Here is a 12,805-nt window from a genome sequence, read left to right as displayed (position 1 = left end):
GCGGCCGTGCTCTCTGTCCCCACGGAGCTGCTCCGAGGCCACCTGACAGCCCCGTGTCAGGGCCGGCGGGACCGTGGAGACTCGCCTGCCACGTCACTGGCTCCCGCCGCCCGCCGGAAGTGGCATGTGTCACCACGACGAAAATTCCCGCCGTGGAGAACGTCACCTTCCCGGCAGATCGGGGATCTGAGGGCGGTGGGGACTTTTAGAGTCGCTCTGGTGGGATACGACAGACCAGGCTCCTCTTCCGTGATTCTCTTGAGGATTACCTGAGACGACATATGTCATCATCTGCTGTCGAGACCCAGCAGGTGCTATGCCAGATGAAGAGGAATTTTAAAAAGATGTTAAAATGCGTGTGTTTGTCAAAGTGTCGTGGGTGGGACATGCTAGCCATCGGGAGGCCGAGGCAGGAGTATTGTAAGTTCAAAGGTGGCCCAATTAGGTCAGGCAGGGCTGGCGTAAAGATCCTGAGACAGGGGGAAAATATGTGATGACACTGAGGAGGAAGACTTTTTCTGTTCAACTTGGAGGATTCAGGAGTCATTTGAAATTTGAATTTAGCTTGTTCACAGCATAGTCAAACCGATGTACATTCACTTGGACCGGCATTCCTTTCTCTGCTCTCCCACGGTTGACAGTGGAATCCATTGTCTGAGGGAAGCAGTCATTTTACCACTGAGCTATTATACAGCTTCTAACAGCAAATATTTAGTTAACACTGAAGTTCAGGGTTAAATAACATATTGAAAGGGTAATTCTAAACCAGATGGCCCCGTGCTGTACTCCTGTCGTTCTGAATACTGCAAAGTGAGGCAGGAAGAGTGTGAATTCAAGACCAGCCTGGGCAATTTAGCAGGACTCAGTTTCTTTTAAAAAAAGTTAAGGATAGCGGCTACTGGTAGAGAGTTTGCCCAACCTTGTAGAAAGAAGCCATGAGTTCAAAAAAATGCTTTGGGGTTTTTTTTGTTTGTTTGTTTGTTTGGTTGGTTGGTTTGGTTTGGTTTTTTTTGGTCTTTTGGGGGTTTTGTTGTTGTTGTTTTTGTTTTGTTTTGTTTTTGAGACAGAGTTTCTCTGTGTAATAGCTCTGGCTGTCCTGGAACTTGCTCTGTAGACCAGGCTGACCTTGAACTCATGGAGATCCATCCGCCTCTGGCGCCCAAGTTGCTGGTATTAAAGGCATGTGCCACTACTGCCCGGCTTTGAGTTCCAAAATTTAATGGCAGTTTTAATTCCTCCTCTGAGAGTTTACATTGAGGTGGATAATTCAAACTTCCCTTTCTGGACAAGTAATTTGTGGGCTTCTTTTATTTATTTATTTTTACTCCCAAATAGCCTTTCTTTTAAGGCCAAAGAGACGTAGAAACTGGTTGGTTACACAACATAATTAGTGATATCAATAGTGATCTTAGCTACCTTCATTCTACTTTGGTTTTTCCTGCTCCAAGCCGATGACAAAGTCCTTTACAGATGTGTGTTGCTGATTACAATGTGTTATGCCATGCATTTCACAACATCAGGGGAAAGTACATCTTACCTAATTCATTTACCACCTAATGCCTGCTAGGATGTATCACTTAGAAAAAGGGCACTATCAAAAGCTGTCAGGCCCAAGGAGCAAACGATAACTACATGTATAGATTTAGTCTAACCTTGATTTTATTCTCATTTGCCTCAGAGCCATACTAAAATATGTTTGCTGTGAGTGAAATCCAACAATCAAAAAAAATTATCTGCAGCTGGCAAATAATAATAATAATAATAATAATAATAATAATAATAATAATAATAATAATAATAATAATAATGCCCCTGCCAGAGCATGAGGCAAATCATAGTCATGTGCTGTGAAGCAGCCTCTTATCCCCACACTTGGCATTAGAACCGAAACATATTCCCATAACATCTCTGTGGTTTTTAAAGAAACCTAGTTCTCACTATAGGGATTGTTTCCTCTTGCACTGGAGTTGACAAGCAATTGTGGTGTGGGTGATTGAAGAGGAACCCAGCCGAAGATGATACTTTTAATCAATTCTCACCTAAGAACATCTATAATAAAAATCCCATATCACATTACCTAAGAACAGTAAAACAGAGGGAGCCGGGCGTGGTGGCACACGCCTTTAATCCCAGCACTTGGGAGGCAGAGGCAGAAGGACTGCTGTCAGTTTGAGGTCAACCTGGTCTACAAAGTGAGTCAAGGACACCCAATACTACACAGAGAAAACAAACAAACAAACAAAAAGAAAAGAAAAAGAAATAAAAGGGCCAGGCGTGGTGGCGCACGCCTTCAATCCCAGCACTCGGGAGGCAGAGGCAGGCGGATAGCTGTGAGTTCGAGGCCAGCCTGGTCTACAGAGTGAATCTAGGACAGCCAAGGCTACACAAAGACCTTGTCTCGAAAAACAAACAAAAGAAAAGAAGAAAAGTAAAATGGGGCTGGAGAGATGGCTCAGCGCTAAGAGTGCCGCCTGCTATTCCAGAGGTCCTAAGTTCAATTCCCAGCAACTATGTGGTGGCTTATAACCATCTGTAATGAGATCTGATGCCCTCTTCTGCAGATAAAGCACGCATATACAATAAAGAAAATAAATTAGTAATAATAATAATAATACAAATACAGTAAAACAAACAAAACAATGGAAAATAGAACAAGAACATAAGCCTTTCTTTAAAGAGAAAACAGAACTGAGAGAGAAACCGCCGAAGCCTCATGAGGGCAGAAAAAAAAAGGTCACTCTTCTAATGCTTAGGCACAGTTTCCAACTTCCGCTGGCTTAGTCCTCTATTTACGTTCAACTCCTTTGGAGTAATCTCGGTTTGTTGACCTTGGCACAGTGGTTTGATTTGGTTAAATCAGTCTTTCTTTGTACTTTGTCCTGTTTAAGCAATATCTGTGTGTTCAGATTTTAAAAAGTAAATAGCTTCATTGGTTAAATCAGTTAAATAGCTATAAATAGTTTACTAAGAAGTAAACAATTGTGTTCTACCCCTAAATTGCTATTATTAACCCCCAAACTATGGTTAAATCCCTGAATGTTTCTTACATTTTCAATTACTTAGCTTCAAGATACCGAGAAGAGGCCTGGTGTTGCGGCACACACGCCTGTAATCCCAGCACGTAGGAGTGAGAGGCAGGTGGATCTCTGTGAGTTTGGGGCCAGCCTGGTCTACAGAGTTCTAAGACAGCCAGAGACCCTGCCTCCAAAAAAAAAAAAAAATCATTCTGCTTGTGGCTCAGACAGAACAACTTCAGTCATAGATGCTTATTTGAACAACAACAATTTCATTCTCTGAAACTCACTTGCCACTCCATTTTAGAAACAGTTCCTTTGCCCTCATTTGCCTGTCCCAGGACACCTGTTGGTATGTGACGCCAGCTGCTGTGGAGCTCTTGGGGGCTCCCTTATGACAGCGGCATTCCCCTTACCCAGCACGTTGAGCTTGCAGCACCCCTACCCCCCCCAACTCTCACCCCCCCACCTCCCCACCCCTGCCATCTTGAATTACTGGACTGTTTCTTCTGGATTCTTTCTCGCTAGTCCATAGTATAAGCTCCCAGGTACAGATGCTGTTTCACGTTCTGGCTCTCCAAAACATGTTACCGTTACTCCTGCCTGCTCAGTCAACTTAAAATTCCTTCCAGAGTTTTTTTTTTTCTTATCTCCTGCTGAATAAAACCAGAAGCCATACCCACAACTTCCAGGGCCCTTCGTGACCCAGCTTTGCTGCCTCTTTTCTTCACATCCCGCTAAGCCAGTGGTCCTCAACCTTCCCAGTGCTGTGACCCTTTAATACAGTTCCTCACGTTGCGGTGACCCCTAACCATAAAATCATTTTCATCGCTATGAAGATAACTGTAATTTTCTACTGTTATGAATCACAATATAATTTTCCAATAGTGTTAGGTGGACCCGTGTGAAAGAGTTGTTTGACATTCTACCCCAGGATACAACCCACCCATTGAGAACCGCTGAGCTAAAATGAATCATTTTATTTTATTTTGGGGGGGGGGTTGAGACAGGGTTTCTTTGTGTAGCCTTGGTTGTCTTGGACTAACTCTGTAGACCAGGCTGGCCTTGAACTCACAGAGATCCACCTGCCTCTGTCAAGTGCCAGAATTAAAGGCGTGTGCCACCACTGCCCGACCATCATTTTATTTTATTTTATTTTATTTTATTTTTTGTATTTTTTGTTTATTTGTTTGTTTGTTTTGAGACATGGTTTCTATGGCTATCCTAGACTCACTTTCTAGACCAGGCTGGCCTTGAACTCACAGTGATCCACCTGCTTCTGCCTCCCGAGTGCTGGGATTAAAGGCGTGCGCCACCATGCCCAGCTTATTTTTTTAAGTCTGGCTGCGAAAATGATAGTGACCTACAGTACAATGTATTGAACAGAGGTGGATCTATGAATCCCTGTTAAAATGCCGGACTGTGTTATCTCTTTACTCCTGCTAACCACATAAAAAGTTACGACACGTATTTTTTCCCTCATACTTGACTCCCTGTTTCTCTCTTCCTATTGACCCAACCCAGGCACTGGTTACCTTTCACCTGCCCGACTGCAGCTGCCTCATTGCCGAACCAATCTCAGCTTTCAGTTTTGACTTAATAGATCTGGTGTACTGTTGCCACATGAAAACTCCCCAAGCACGGTTCTGACTCTGCTTTTCTTGTTTTGGCCAAAACCTCTAAGAGGTTTTTGGTTTTTTTGAGGCAGGGTCTCTCTATGTAGTCCTGGCTGTTATAGAATTCGCTATATAGCCGGGCGTGGTGGCGCACGCCTTTAATCCCAGCACTCGGGAGGCAGAGGCAGGCGGATCGCTGTGAGTTCGAGGCCAGCCTGGTCTACAAAGTGAGACCAGGACAGCCAAGGCTACACAGAGAGACTCTGTCTCGAAAAACAAAAACAAAACAAAACAAAACAAAAAAAAAAAAAAGAATTTGCTATATAGACCAGGCTGGCTACCTGCCTCTGACTCCCAAGTACTGGGACTAATGCCTGGCTAAAACCTCTAAGAGTTTGAGACTTGAGGCCCTCCATGCCTCAGGCTAGTTGGTTTGGGTTTTTTTTTTGTTTGTTTGTTTATTTTGGGCAGTGGGGGTGGAAGGGGCTTTGATTTGGTTTAGTTTTTCAAGGCTCAGTTTCTCTGTGTACCCCTGGCTGTCCTGGAACTAGCTTTGTAGAACAAGCTGGTCTCAAAACCCGAAATCATCCTGCCTCTGCCTTCCAAATGCTGAGCTTAAAAGAGCACTGCCTGGCCAGGCGTGGTGACACACACCTTTAATCCCAGCACTTGGGAGGCAGAGGTGGGCAGATCACTGTGAGTTGGAGGCCAACCTGGTCTACAGAGTGAGTCCAGGACAGCCAAGGCTACACAGAAACCCTGTCTCAAAAAAATAAAACAAAAACAAAAACAAAACAAAGAGCACTGCCTGGGGCGGGCAGTGGTGACAACACGCCTGCAATCCCAGCACTCAAGGAGGCAGAGGCAGGCAGATCTCTGTGAGTTTGGGGCCAGCCTGGTCTACAGAGCGAGCTCCAGGACAGACAGAGCTGTTACACTGCCTGGAACCTCATCCTAGTTTAATGTAGTTAAACAGCAATGCTGTGAGTTCAAGGCCAGCCTAGTCTACAAAGCAAGACCAGGACAGCCAAAGCTACACAGAGAAGCCTTGTCTCGAAAAACCAACCAACCAACCAGCCAGCCAGGAAGCAGTGATGCTTCCTGACGCTTTTCTTATATTTACTGCTTTCTGTATGTTATTCTGTCTGGCTTTAGACAAGGTCTCATATGGTCCTGGCTGGCCTCAGACTTGCTATGTATTCAAGTGAGGCCATTTTTGAACTTGTGAACTTCCTGCCGCCACCTCCCACCTGGGATTACAGGGGTGCACCACCATGCTTGTCTAAGGTTATTGTTTCTTTCTGGATATTAGTCCCAATTCTACAGAGGCAGGAACTGAAAGCTGAAATGACCAGTAACCTTGGAACTGTTGTACCAAGTGTTGTGTTTTACAACCCTGCCCATGACATAAAAACTGGTAATATTGAGGTTCTTCAAAAATGATTTTAGGCCGGGCATGGTGGCGCATGCCTTTAATCCCAGCACTCAGGAGGCAGAGGCAGGCGGATCGCTGTGAGTTCGAGGCCAGCCTGGTCTACAAAGTGAGTCCAGGACAGCCAAGGCTACACAGAGAAACCCTGTCTCGAAAAACCAAAAAAAAAAAAAAAAAATCTTAATTTCTATTTTTCTGTTCTTCTAAACTTTAAATAATAAAAATGTCTTCCTGCTTTCAGTGTGGAAAAAGGGCAAGCATGCCATGGTGCTCTTGGGGAGTCAGATGATAACTTTCCTAGGAGTCGATTCTCTTTATTCAATCTATGGGTTCCGGGGATTGAACTCAGGTTGTCAGCCTTGGTGGCAGATGCCTTTACCTGCTGAGCCATCTCACCGGCCTTCTTCCAAACTTAATCAGCAAAAGAACTGGGGGATTTGGGGATGGGAATATGGCTCAGTGAGTAAAATGCTTGTCCTGAAAGATGAGGACCTGAGTTTGATCTCCAAAACCCATGTTAAAAAAAAAAAAATCCCAAACCAGGCGTGGTAGCCCACGCCTGTAATCCTAGCACTTGGGAGGCAGAGGCAGGCGGATCGCTGTGAGTTCGAGGACAGCCTGGTCTACACAGGGAGTCCAGGGCAGCCAGGGCTAAACACAGAAACCTTGTCTCAAAAAAAAAAAAACTATACATACATACATACATACATACATACATACATACATACATACACACTCCAGCATAGCAGTACATGCCTGTAATTGCAGTGCTGGCTGGTAAGGAGGCACTAGCAGGATCCCTGGAGTTGGCCGGCCAAAGAATCTAGCGAATCTGTGAACTCCAGGTTCAGTGACTGTGCTGGCTGGTTTTATGTCAACTTGACGTAAGCTAGAGAGAGGCCTTTTAGAAAAGGAAACCTCAGGGGCTGGAGAGATGGCTCAGTGGTTAAAAGCACTGTCTGCTCTTCCAGAGGACCCGGGTTCAATTCCCAGCACCCACATGGCCGCTCACAACTGCCTGTAATTCCAGTTCCAATGGCTCTAACACCCTCACGCTAAAATAAAATTAAATAAATTATTAAAAAAGAAAAGAAAAGGGAACCTCACGGGTAGATCTCTGAGGTCAAGGCCAGCCTGGTCTACATAGTGAGTTCCAGGACAACTAGGCCTACACAAAGAAACCCTATCTTGAAAGAAAAGGGAACCTCAATTCAGAAAAGCCCCTTTCCCCACCCCACACCAGATTGGCCTGTGGTACATTTCCTTGACTGATGATGTGGGAAGGCCCGACCTATTGTGGCTGGTGCCATTGCCAGGCAGGAGGTTGCAGGGTATAGAAAAATTCAGGTTGAACAAACCAGTAAGCAGCTCTCCCCCGTGGCCTCTGCATCAGTTCCTGCCACCAAGTTCCTGTCTTGTTTGAGTTCCTGCCCCGATTTCCCACAGTGATGAGCTGTGATCCAGATATGGAAACTGAAATAAACGCTTTCCTCCCCATGTTGCTTTGGTCCATGTTATTTTGGGGAGGGGGGGGGGGAGGTCGTTTTGTTTTCTTTTTAATCACAGCAATAGAAATCCTAACGAAGCCGGGCGTGGTGGTGCACGCCTTTAATCCCAGCACTCGGGAGGCAGAGGCAGGCGGATCGCTGTGAGTTCGAGGCCAGCCTGGTCTACAAAGTGAGTCCAGGACAGCCAAGGCTACACAGAGAGAAACCCTGTCTCGAAAAACCAAAAAAAAAAAAAAAAAAAAAAAAAAAAAAAAAAAAGAAATCCTAACGAAGATGATAAGAGAGACTCTGTCTCAAACAGTAAGTGAGGAGCTAGGGAGATGGTTCACCAGTTACACAAGCGCTACACAGGCAAGAGGACCAGAATTTGGGGACCGGAGGGACGGCTCAAATGTCAAGAGTTCTTACTACTTTTGTAGAGGTTTGGCTTCAGTTCCCACCACCTACTTGGTGCCTCACAACCTTTTGTAACTCCAGCGCCGGGGGACCCCGCACTTCTTTGAACTTCTCAGGCTCCTGCGTGCACACAAGTGCACACTGATACACTTAGGCTTATAGTGCATGTGTGTTTACTGTTTTTAAAAAGACGACCTATAGCCTTCCACCTTAGACCATGGCGAAGTTCGTCCGCAACTTCATAGAGAAGGGTCCGGCGCTGGCAACTGCCGCCGTGACTTACTCGAAGCCTCAATTGGCCACACTTTGGCAGTACACCAAGGGTGAGCTGTTCAACCCCTGTTGAAATCCCTACAGCTATTCAGAGCATGAAAAAAAATAATTGAAAGTGCTAAAACTGGTAGCTTCAAACAGCTAACAGTTAAGGAAGCTGTGCTGAATGGCTTGGTGGCCACTGAGGTGTAGATGTGGTTTTATGTCGGAAAGATCATAGGCAAACGTGGCATTGTCAGCTATGATGTTTGAAGACCAATTTTTAATATCTGATTTTGAGTTCTTGGGTGTTCTTGGACCATGTATAATGAAACTGCTATCTAAATAAAGTACTAGCTGTGAAAAAAAAAAAAAGACGACTTATAAAGCAGGCTTGGTGGCATACGACTTTAATCCCAGCACTCAAGGCAGAGGGGGAAGATCAATGTGAGTTCAAGGACAGCCTGGTCTACCAACTGAGTCCAGGACAGCCAAGAGCCAAGGCTACATAGAGAAACCTTGTCTTAGAAAGAAAGAAAGAAAGAAAGAAAGAAAGAAAGAAAGAAAGAAAGAAAGAAAGAAGGAAAGAAAGAAAGAAAGAACGGACCTGGAGCCTGGCAGTGGTGCTGCATGCCTTTAATCCCAGCACTGAGGAAGCAGAGGAAGACAGATCTCTGAGAATTCGAACCAGCCTGGTCTACAGAGGGAGTTCCAGGACAAAACAAAACAAAACAAAACAAAAACAAAAACAAAACCCTGTCTCGGAAAAAGAAAAAGAAAAAAAGAGAAAAACAAAGAAAGCTGAGCGTGGTGACGCATGCCTTTAATCCCAACACTCGGAAAAGGCAAGCGAGTTCGAGGCCAGCCTGGTCTACAGAGTGAGTTCCAGGACAGCCAGGGCTCTATTACACAGAAACAAAACAAAACAAAAACAAAAACTGTCTTGAAAAACCAACCCCTCTCTTCCCCCCCAAAAAAAAGGTAAGAAAGAAAAAACAGGGAAAGAAACGGAAACCAAGGACAATTTCTTGTATGCCTCTTGAGGTTGGTGTGAAGTGGCCTGAAGCTGTCCCACAGGGATTGGTGGCGAGAACGCAAGGAGGCGGAACTGAGAACGAGTAGCGCCAGAACCCCGCGGACTGTCACAAGCGAGGCACCTGCCGACCCGGAAGGAGCTAAGGGGATCTGGGGCCCGGGGCAGCCATAGCGCTTTGCATAGCCGGCTCAGGAGCGTGTAGGGCGGGCGCGGAGCAGGGAGTTGCGTTCTCTGGAGTCGCAGGTGAGTGGCAGTGCCCTCCTCAGGGAAAAGTGTGGGCGACAGCTGTGGCCCTCCGGAAGGCGCACAGTTGACGCTGTACACTCGTCCAGAACCCTCGTCCCTGGTCCTTGGCGAATGGGTAACCTTTTTTCCCTCCCGGTGCGAGGGACAAGTCCGGTCAGTACCTACGGGGACCCCTCTGATGGCCCTCGGTGTAGGGCAATGCTTGTCATATGCAGTTATTTCAAGAAAGCGTGACAAGACCGCACTCGAGCCTTTCCTCCTACTGGGCCTCAGTTTCCTCACTTGGTAAGATGAAGGCATCAGGGGTCATTGACAGCTGGAGAGACTGGGACGCTCTGTGTTGTCCCAATCAGTGTGGGGACCAACTGAGCCTTATTCTCAGTAGTTTGCCATAGCTCAAGCCTAGTTGAGTGGAGGGAAAAGATTCTAATTGGAAAAAGTCAAGATTTTCTGACAAGATAAAAATTTGTTTTGAAGCCGGGTGTGGTGGCCTATGCCTTTAATTCCAGCCCTGGGGAGGCAGAGGCAGGTGGATTTCTGAGTTCAAGGACAACCTAGTCTACAAAGCGAGTCTAGGACAAGCAGGGCTGTTACACAAAGAAACCCTGTCTTGAAAAGCCTTTAAAAAAAATGGTTTTGAAACATCCGAGTGTGGCCTGGTTAGCTGAAGGAATCAAATGAATCAGGAATTTAATGTATTGGGGTGAAGAAAATACATTAGTACATCAAGCTCTGTGTGGGTGGTATCTTACCTTGAAGATGTGTCCCTTGTAAAAACTGATGGTCAGAGTAGTTGCAGTGGAACAAATGGAAGCAGGAAGGCACCAGCTGTATAACACTGCAGTCTGCTAAGCAAGACAGCCCTGTTTACAGATGATCAGTAAGGGTGGCTTTACAGTTTGCCAGTGCTGAGTGGTGTCAGTAAAGCAGGGCATCATGTGGCTATCATCGAACCTTGTGTTTGTGTTTGTGACCAAAATATTTTGACCTTTAAAAAAATTTTTTGAACTTAGGTGGGCACCCTGATCCTATAATCCCACCTACTCAAGAGGGCAGGGGCATCATTTAAGTCAAGACTGCCTGGGCAACAATACTCAAGAGGAAAAAACAAAAACAAAAAACTGTGTCCCAAGTGTTAAGATACTCCCCAGGCATTTGTGAGTTTACGGAAAAGGAAAGTGGCCTGGTGGTCAGAAGGTTAGAAAAATTATCGTGATTTTGAAATTTTGCAGTTTAAATAAAGTGCATCCTAACCTGGCCTGTACTGTTGTGCCAGAGTAGAAATGCAAGCAGGGCTCGACACCAAGGAGCAGTCAGTCTATCAGCCACTGCCACCTCACCCTCAGCTTACAAACTAGAGTAGTGATTCACCTCGTCCCCCCTCCTCTCTTAAGTACGCAGTTGGCTGAAAAACTCACTTAAATTACTATTTTTTTTTTGCATTGTGAAATTAAAGTTTCTCTATTGTATCTAGTTTTTAGAAAAAGTTTGGTTATTGTTGAGTGTGTCTGTGTTAGAGATCATACCAGGAAGTACATGTCAGAGAACATTTTGTGGGAACTGAATGCTTTCCACCATGTGGGTTTCTGAAAGAAACTCAGGTTTTCAGGCTTGGGGACAAGCACCTTTAACCTAATGAGCCACCTCACCAGCCCTCTATTGGTGTTTTGAGGATGGAATTTGTTATCAAAGATAACCAATTTGAATTGTCTTAGTCCACTAGAGGCAAGTCCAAGTTCAATACTCAAGTCTCTCTTTCCGCTGCTTCCCCCATCAGCCTCTCAAGTTCTCTCTCCCCCTCTCCTCCCTCTTTCCCTTTTTTAGTTTTGGGGGTTTGTTTGTTTTTGCTTTTGAACTAGACAGGGTTTCTGTTGTAGCCTTGGCTATCCTGGACTTAAACTCCCAGAGATCCTCCTGCCTCCCGAGTGCTGGCATTAAAGGGGTACAGCACTATGCCTGGCTAGTACCCACTTTTAAAAAACTATGAGTTAAGTACAAGGTTGGCCTTGTACTTGCTATGTAAGTAAGTAGGATCTTGGACTTTGGGCCTCCTGTCTGCCTCCCAAGTGCTGAAATTTCAGGCCTGTGTGCTATCCCATGCCTGCTTTTATGTGCCACTGGGGATCAAGCTGCAGCCTTGGTAAACACTCTTTTAACTGAGCTTCGTCTCAAGCCTGGCCTTTGTATTTCTAGTGGTAAATTAGATGACAGACAACATTCTATGTGTCTGTCTTGTATACATGCCATGTTGACCATATCCAGCCTGTGGACATGGAGAAGTCAGTTTTCTCCTCTGACTATGTCCTAGGGACCAAACTCTGCTCTGCTTGTCTGCCAACAGTTGCCCTACCCACTGACCCATCTTGCTGGCCCTTCCTTTCTATCTTTTTAATTAGTCTTTTTAAGTTAGCATACAAAAAATGAGTTTATTGTGATTTTTTAAAAGCTTTATTTTATTTTATTTTTTATTTATTTTTTAATTTTTTTTAAATTTTTTTTTGGTTTTTCGAGACAGGGTCTCTCTGTTTAGCCTTGGCTGTCCTAGACTCACTTTGTAGACCAGGCTGGCTTTGAACTCACAGCGATCCGCCTGCCTCTGCCTCCCAAGTGCTGGGATTAAAGGCGTGCGCCACCACCGCCCGGCTTTATTTTATTTTATATATATGGGTGTTTTGCCTGTATGAACGTATATGTCCTCTATGCATGCCTGGTGTTTGTGGGCCAGAAGAGGGCATCAGATCCCTCGGAACTGGAGTTACAGATGTTATGATCCATTACGTGGGTGCTGGGAACTAAGCCTGAGTCAGCAGGAACAAGAGGTCTTAACCACTGAGCTGTCTCTCCAGCCCCTATTTTGATATTTTCATACTTGTGTATCATTGTGCCTTGCTTGTGTTTGCTGTGTTGTTTTAGGTCATCATTGTTGTCTGTTGGAGACAAAAATCTCATTAGTCCAAGGTGGCCTAAACTCACTATGATCTTGTCAGGTAATAGATGTTGGCGTTACAAATTACAGACAAGCACACCATACCTAAATCTTCCTTCCTCTTATCACTTTGTAGCCAGGAGTGGTGGCGTATGCCTTTAATCCTAGCATTGGGGAGGCAGAAGCAGGCAGATCTCTGTGAGTTCAAAGCCAGCCTGGTCTGCATGGTGAGTTCAAGGTCAACCAGGGCTATTCAGTAAGACCTTGTCTCAATAAAAATTTAAGAAAGAATTATGATGTAGTTCATGCTGGTTTCAAACCAGGAATCCTTCTGCCTTAGCCTTAGCCTATAGCTTTGATCAGGTGTGTGCCACACTGG

The 12,805-nt window shown here is 45.2% G+C and overlaps 1 protein-coding gene, 1 long non-coding RNA gene and 1 pseudogene across 3 annotated transcripts in view; all 3 read left to right on the top strand.

The window, feature by feature from the left end:
* LOC311587412 overlaps nt 1-12,805 on the top strand; it is a 91,802-nt gene that overhangs the window by 38,392 nt on the left and 40,605 nt on the right. The gene's annotated exons all lie outside the window — the stretch shown is intronic.
* LOC311586688 (ATP synthase subunit g, mitochondrial-like) lies at nt 8,088-8,518 on the top strand (annotated as a pseudogene). Its single transcript has one exon. The product of its transcript is annotated as an ATP synthase subunit g, mitochondrial-like (transcript).
* Nucleotides 9,340-12,805, top strand: part of SAR1B (secretion associated Ras related GTPase 1B) — a 34,529-nt gene continuing 31,063 nt past the window's right edge. The window contains exon 1 of the mRNA XM_084764393.1: nt 9,340-9,497. The gene's annotated coding sequence lies outside the window, so the exon portion shown is untranslated. The remainder of the gene's footprint in view (nt 9,498-12,805) is intronic.

This window comes from Acomys minous, assembly GCF_964271855.1.
Source record: "Acomys minous genome assembly, chromosome: 16".
In the NCBI taxonomy this organism is placed as follows: domain Eukaryota; kingdom Metazoa; phylum Chordata; class Mammalia; order Rodentia; family Muridae; genus Acomys; species Acomys minous.
The sequence above is the reverse complement of the archived record's forward strand: the minus strand, read 5'-3'. Positions and strand labels throughout refer to the sequence as shown.